This window comes from Chenopodium album, chromosome 6 (genome assembly GCF_948465745.1).
Source record: "Chenopodium album chromosome 6, dcCheAlbu1.1, whole genome shotgun sequence".
NCBI lineage: Eukaryota > Viridiplantae > Streptophyta > Magnoliopsida > Caryophyllales > Amaranthaceae > Chenopodium > Chenopodium album.
Window position 1 is genome coordinate 44,805,220 of NC_137839.1, and position 7,991 is coordinate 44,813,210.

At 36.6% G+C, this 7,991-nt stretch overlaps 1 long non-coding RNA gene across 4 annotated transcripts; it reads right to left on the reverse strand.

Annotated features, from left to right (window-relative positions):
• Window positions 1-2,530: 2,530 nt before the first annotated feature.
• LOC145634858 (uncharacterized) lies at window positions 2,531-5,749 on the reverse strand. 4 transcript variants are annotated; one of them, XR_014113639.1, is made up of 5 exons: window positions 5,605-5,745; window positions 5,290-5,411; window positions 4,477-4,700; window positions 2,885-3,052; window positions 2,531-2,757 (listed from the first exon to the last, which is right to left on the reverse strand). It is a non-coding gene; the product is annotated as an uncharacterized LOC145634858 (long non-coding RNA). The 4 variants fall into 4 exon arrangements; XR_014113638.1 differs by having other exon boundaries at window positions 5,290-5,417; window positions 5,605-5,742; XR_014113640.1 differs by having other exon boundaries at window positions 5,290-5,414; window positions 5,605-5,719.
• Between the last annotated feature and the right edge of the window lie 2,242 nt (window positions 5,750-7,991).

Below are 7,991 nucleotides of genomic sequence, written 5' to 3' on the forward strand. Positions count from 1 at the left end.
CAAATTTGAGCGAATTTGGTTGAGAAATGAGCAAGAACGGATCAAATGAAGTTCTGGAAATTTTCGAGCAAAAAACGCGACGAGCAGCAGCGAAAATGAAGAAGAGAAGGGTATTTAAGGAAAACCCGACTCTAGCGCCAAGCGTCAGACCTTGGCGTCAGCTGATAGGCTTTAGCGCCTGGCGCTAGCTCCTGCGTCTGGCGCTACAACCAGTTAATTGGCGATGATGTTATTTCAGCGGCGCCAGAACATTCGGCCACTCGGTACGGTTGTTCTAACCTTATGCAATATGTTTCAGGTTCCTTGGTAGGCCAATTAGCCCCTCTAAGCAATTAGACACGATTTTTAGTAATCGGCTTGATTACACGAAGTGATCGATATGATGAAAGATCGTCTCACTTAGCTTAAAGCGCCTAAGTATTGGCTCATCGCAAAAGGCACCGACATACTGGTTCATTCGGAAAGGCACCGACATACTGGTTCGTAATTCAGCAACAGGTAACGACATGCAGGTTCAAAATAGTAAAAGCACCGACGTACAAGCATAGCGGAAACAAAGTTCAAGCGAGCTTTTTAAAGATCGACAAGCGGAGATCTTCGGTAATTTCCTTTGGAAAATTATCACAACAAATCGGGATAGCTTCAAGCGAGGATATCTTCGGCAGCGTTCCCTAGATTGTGGAAGGTTGTCAAAACAACTGAAGGTGATTTCAAGCGAAGTTGTCTTCGATCGTGTTCCCTAAGATGTGGAAGATGGTCATAAAGCGGAAGAGGATCGTTTCAAGCAAAGCAATCTTCGATATTGGAGGCAGTTACAAGCGTAGCGGTTTTCAAGCGGGATGGCATTTTCTTGGCAGGAGGTCATCAAAACAATAATACAGCCGCAAATCGGATACTTTAGAGACGTGTGCTCGACGGTGCAAGATACGTGTTTCTTAACTCTTTTATCTGTTTAACTAACACTAGTTTTCAGGTATCAGCATTACAAGAATGATTTGGGATCGCAGAACGTTCTGAATCATTCTCCGTCCATATCGATACTTTGACTTTTGTTTTCAAAACTCACGTTTCTCCAAACTCAGTCAAAGTGGGGGCTTCTGTAGACACCCATTTGTGTCTCCCCAAAACCAAACCCAGTGATGAGTACCTTTCACGTGGAATCGTAATCGAATAAAGTGAAAGTGTGGAAAGTTTAGTGTTGCGGAAAGTTTTAATTTCTTTTCTCTACTCTCTATTTTTGAAAATCTATTTTAAGAAAACAGCCAATCCAGTTTGGTTGGTCCATGATATGGGTCCAATAGTAGCGTAGTTGGATAGGGCTTGAAAAGAGCTTTCCAACGATATATTATAAGCCCAATTCCGATGAATATTGAGGAAGTTATGACCAAATTACCAAACTGGGCCCGGTTTGAGCCTTATATGCGGCCCAATGATCTAGAGGAGAGCCTAATATAGATTTATCATTCCTAATGCAATTAGGAATGGTTTTAGTCTTCTAGATTCTTCTAGAAGGTTCTTTTCATTCCTAATTTAATTAACATTGATAAATTGACTTTTGTTGACTTTTTAGAGTTTTAATCATAATGAAAGAACGTTTTTGAGGAAAATACGATTTTATTCTCCTATACGGCACTTTCTATCTGATTTTAAGAAAACGCGTCAGTTTCTTAGTCAACGCAAAACGCCAGTTGTTGCGCCTGACGCTACGCTTGGCGCCTGGCGCTAACGTCAGCGTTTGGCGCTAACCTGGTTTTTCGCGCCAGAACTCTGTTTTTGATGTTTTATCTTTTTGGTTGATTTTCTCTATAATGACATTCACCAACTCTCATCAAGATTTTCTTGATTACTCTCTCTCTCTCTTTTCTAAACAAGCCTTCTCTCAAATATAAAAATTCCGCATTCATTAGATTTAGAAACACCTAGCCATATTCGAAGTTGTCTTCGCCCTAGACGTGAAATGTTTAATTTATGAGGGTTTGGTCTCAAATCTCTCTTTCAATTATTTAATTTAATTGTTTAGTTTATTATTTTCCTTGAAGTTATTAACGTGTGTATTTTGTTATTAGAAAGAGGTACGAGGCATCCAAGTAAGTACTTTAATCACTAGTAGAAAAAATGCTATTTGTAACTGGCAAAATTGACTTTTTGTAACTGACATTGTTGGTTGCGAATGCCACCGTTACAACTAGTGATAATTATTCGTAACCGACTAATGTTAGTTACAAATAATGTACTATTCGTAACTGGTTTAACCTAACGCTAGTTAAAAATAGGCTATTATCCAAGTTAGAAAGCATAATATTTGTAACTGGCGCTAAGTTATGCCGGTTACAAATAAAGTATTATTTGTAACTGGCATAGCCTAACGCCAGTTACGAATAGTGTTTTTATTGTTTAAAAAAATAATAATAAAATGGTAGCAGTAGCAAATTCCTCTATTGCCACCGCTCGTACACTACATTTATATTTTTTTAATGTAAAGACCATGTATGGTTAATAACTATCAATCTATTCAATATAAGACCAACTCTAAGCAACGTCTTGTAAATTATATTGAATTGATGTACTTGTAAATTACAAATATTTCTCTCACAATTCACAATAAATAATACTCTATAACAAGAAAAAAAAAAAAGTTAGTTAACTGATACAATGTTCAACCTTCAAATTTTGACGTTTTTGTCTGCTTCACAAATTTGATTGTTCTGTATGGGATAGCTGCAGTTCACACTAAGTACTTGATATTGCGACATAATTCTGCATGGGAAAGAAATATATACATAAACAAAAGCCAAATTAAAAAAGGGTTGTTTCAAACAGCCACCAAGTGTTATCATGAGATAATTAATTCTAATAAGCAAACCTATATGTTTGAGGTTTTTACCAGATAATAGAGCTGCTTGATATACCTCATGAATGGCAGCATCCATGCATAGAAGAGCTTCTTTGGGGTATTCTTCTAGATTAACAAAGAAACACTCAAGGTCACATATACCTTTGTGAACTCTTGATAGTTGAGTGTTAAGGAAAATGTGTCATCTTTATGCTTTACCTGCATGTACAAAACATTTTCTTCATCAAGGCTCTTTGATAATTAAGAAATGAAAGACAAAATAAACAAGTCAACATTTACAAAATTCATGCCAATTCTTTATTAACGGCATGTATGATACTTGATTATATAGGTGATAAAACATACTTTGGGCGACCACCCACCTATATAGAAAAATCAACAACAACATCTTGGTAGTAAAAGGATGACAAAATCATTAATTATTTGGAAACAAATATAATTAATTTAGCAACACACAGGTATTGTGTAAGACTCAACGGACAAGATCCTAGTAATAAGTAGGGGTGAGCGTAGCAGGGTACCCTGTAAAAATATCAGGACCCAGAACCGGAACCTGTTGCAACAGGTTCCTAAAAATATGAACCGGAACCGGAACCTGTTCCTAAGAATTGAGAATCGAAACCGGAACCTGCAGGTTCCGGTTCCTAAACAAGGTACCCTGTCTGTCAAAGTAAGTTTAATAGTTACTTGATAAATTGTGACAAATTTATTTTTTTTTAAAATAGATGATCACAATAAAAGCTTACAACTTTAGTATAGTACTTTAAATATAACAAACCAACACTAATTGTCTAGAATTTTTAATACCATATAGGTTCCGGTTTCATGTACCCTATAGGGAACTTGTACTACCAGGGTACCCTACAGGTTCTAGATCCAAAATTTTATAACCCGGAACCGGAACCTGTTGCAACAGGTTCCTAATTTTATTACCCGGAACCGAAACCTGATCAACAGGTTCTGGGTTTAGAACCTGCGGTTCCGAACAGGTTCCGGTTCCATATCAGGGTACCCTGAATTTTTGCTCACCCCTAGTAATAAGGATAAAACCAAAATATAAAAAGTAAGAAATCTAGGAAGTTATATAGTTTAAATTGGAAATTTTACCAACTCGGGAAAGAACTCTATTGTGCACATTAGAGTATTTGACCACACCATGTGAACACTTCAGATATTAATTTGAAGTGATTGAATTCTTCTAATTGAAATGAAAATTTACAGGTCAAGATACCTCTAAACAACCTCAATTAAGTAGATAATATTGAGGGAGCGATTACAGAACCCTTTTGTCCATCTTCTGGATATTTTACCAGGACATGTAGAAATCTATAGAGGGCAAAACCAGTGCAAACACAAGGTCTACAAAGTCCTTGTACTTGATTAGGATATAAGTTAATAGTGCCAAGATGTTGAGACAAAGGCAAACCATGCTGACAACTAAGTTCCACTGTATTTACACCAATCAATTCTTATGTGCAAAAAAATTAAGATACAATACAAAATATTGATTCTTAACTACAAGAAGAGTAAAAAGAAAAAACAAAGATCCATATCACATACATAACCAAATAGGAACCACACGGCAAACATAAGGGGAAAATCATGGGGAGTAAATAAATTACCAAATAAAGTTGAGTCTAACTTGAGAAACATCCTTCTCCCATCCAGCAGCCCACATTTAGTGTCCCTCCACGGTGATTGCAAATGGAGTGAGAAGTACAAGAGAGAGAATCGACAGACAAGCGTAGTAGTTCATCCCACTGACAGACTTCCCTTTCATTCCTTTCTTGGAAAATATGTTGCGGAAGACAAATGCCAAATTTGATATCATTGCTCCCATAAAACCCTGAATGGAACAAACACATACCAAACTTAGCATTAAGAAAACAACATAATAGACATCAAAGTGGAAGCCCCTAGCCAACACAAAACTGGGAGGTCTAAGTAGAGAACTTCTAAATGCTTGAAATTTTGTGTAGACTTGTAAGAAGGAAAAGGTACATTCTGTTAAATAGTCCCCTCGGGTGTTTTAGTTTCAAGAGTCTCTTATGTTTTTATATTTCTATTGTGCAAACACAACATACAACATTAGATGTGAAAACATAAGCAAAATAAGAACATTATTAAACATTATTAGACATGTTTAATAAATGTTTTGGAACATAATAATTATACCTATCATTTAAAAGTGCACGTATTCAACCAAACCTTACCCCGATGAGATCTCGGCATCTAATTACCTTTCACATGATATTTCATCACAATCAAAATTATATTTAGACCTTCAGCAACCTAAAATTCCCAATTCTACAGAGGCTAGATTCACATAAGTCAACCACAATTACATGTCTAATAATGAGCAAAAGTACACAGCTAATAATTATAAATATTTTTACTAGATAAATAACTCAATTATAGCTAAGAGGTTGGCTGACCTGATGTAGTATCATATCTAAAGAGCAATTCCAGCAAACTCAAATGATGGTGAGGAATTACGATTTCGGAATCATCCCACTACTCGAAACTCTCACTTGCGCTCAAAACTCTCGCCCCCAATCTGCTACTATGAAACCCAAATTTCAAATTTGAAAGATTCATGTAATGAAACCCCTTAATACCCAATAAATTAAATTTTTTTTTAAAAAAAAGCGAAAATAAACCCTAGAATTTCATATTTTTATTTCTTGAATAATCGGTTAGATCAGAATTAATTATAATATAAATAAATTAGGAGGAGATCGAGGACGTACCTTGTTGATAACTTCCATTATTGAGTTTTGGAGGAGCTTCAGAGCAAATTCAGAGGAGAATGAAAAGGGGTGGTTGTGAAAAAATGGAGTAATTGATAAGGTAGGTTGTATGCCGTAGGAGGAAAAATATCCTAATTTCTAAAAAAAAAAAAAAAGAAAATTGTAGTTGCATTAGTAAATGGACTTAATCTCTCAAAAAAAAAAAAAAAAAAAAAAAAAAAAAAGTAAATGGACTTAATAAAACCCATTACATTTAATTAAGTCAATAAAGTTTGACTTGCTATTTGTAACTAGCTTTTTTAATGCCCATACTAATAATTGGTCAGCCTATCTTTAACCTAATATTTGTAACTGACTTTGGTTATGCCAGTTACTGATGTTATTTTATTTGTAACCTGCATTAGCTATGTCAGTTACTAATATCCTTGTAGTAACTAACATAATTTATGTCAGTTACTAATAGGGCGTTACAAATAGCATTTTTTCTACTAGTGAATGGTTTTTATTGATAATATGATTTAGAAATCATGCTTAGGTTGTTATTATGATATTCCTAGTGTCATGTCTAGGGTAACTTTAATATCAAGTATGATTAAAAGTATGATAACTTTTATGTTCTTTCTAATATTTATGATTGTTAGTATCATGTTAGGGCTATATATTTGATCTTTGATGCTTAGTGACATGCTAGGGTTTGTTATTAATCTTGTTAGTATCATGTCTAGGATCTTGCTCTTATTATTATACTTTAACATGATTATTTTATTATAATTATTTATATTTATAATTATTATGATTATAATTTTTATTATGTTGCTTGATTATAGTTATTTATTTTTATTGCTTGATCACACCTTTTTATGCATTTTTAAAGGGAATTTGTACTTGTAATCACGCTTAATAAGATAATTAATAATCTTGTTTAGGGTTAACATGATTATAATTCAAGTGATCGCCAATAATAGATTTATTTGTGCATTAATATTCAACCAAAATAGATAAACAGGTTTAGGGTAAACCTATTGATTGCATGTTAGTCGGAAAGCGCACATGAATACGATCTGAATAAAGTAGAGGCCTATTATTAGGGCAGGTTCAATCTCGTTTAGGTTGGATTTGTACCTTCATCCCTGAACCCTATTTGGTTCAAGATCTTATGGAGTTGACGATCTCTTGGATCGTTAAGGGGTGTAACCTTCACCTCGTGAACGGTTTACAAGTTCCTAAAAAACTTGTTGGCGATTCTTTTGCTCTATCTTCTTTCCCTTTGGACGCCACCGTACTTTAGTGTATGATCACAGTGTGGTTCAAGCTAGGGGTTAATGCTTGAAATATTCCCTACAATAATACAAGTTAGCAAAGTCCTAAAAGTAAAAAAAATAATTAATACAGGTTCAACTATAGTGCCCGAGGACGCAAATGGGGAGGCACTCCCAAAGTGTCAAAGAACAACGTAGATCGTGGGGTATGTCCCTCACAGGCTCCAAGATCGCCAACTGTTAGGATTGACAGAGTAGGACCAACCCATTTAGGCTCACCCTGATGCTGAATAGCCAACGGCTGAGGTTGCGGCAGCTGCTGCGACGACGAGCGAACCTCGTACGTCTCACCACCCCCTAAAGGAGTCGATGGCACACCTCCTTGGTCTGTTGGCCTAGCGTATGCAGCCTCAGACGAAGAGCCTGAACCCTACCATCTCTCAGCTTGAGCCGTCTCCGATCGTCCACCCTCACCCTTGGAAGAGGTACGACAACACCTCGAGTTGGACTCGAACCTCTCTCTCCTAGCCTCAGGTCTCATCCGAGTGTTTGGAGGAGGAATAGGTTGCCCCTACAAAAGTAAACCATGTCAGATGCTAAATGTGTAAATAAAAAATGAGATAATGATAAGACAAATACCTCTGAAATGTCGTCACGTTGATAGGAAGCTCAAACTTCAATCTCACGAGTTGGTAACGAAAGGCGTCCAAACCCCTCGCCATCCTCGTTACCACCTCGGGAGAGAACTGTCAAGAGACAAGTCAGTAACAATCAAAGACATATGTGCAAGGAAAAGGGCAAATAAATGACTCACCCAAGTCTGGTGCCGAGGTATCGAGTGCTCAATAAAACGGTGATCGGGAGGAGCCAGAGGAATCATCTCCTCAACGGGGCCATACATCCCTTTATAAGGGATGGATACGGGAGGAGCAACAAACTCCACGTGCACATCCTACAAAATAAACTGAGTAAACAATACTCGGGGGCTATAATAGGGACAAATGCAGAAGATGAAGAATACCTCCTCTGCTCCCCGTAGCAAAGAAGGTGATGAAGCCAAAAGAGGCAGTAATGCCTCTATGTAGCATAGCTCCTGACGAGCATGAGTCCTCCAAGGTGTGCCCTTTG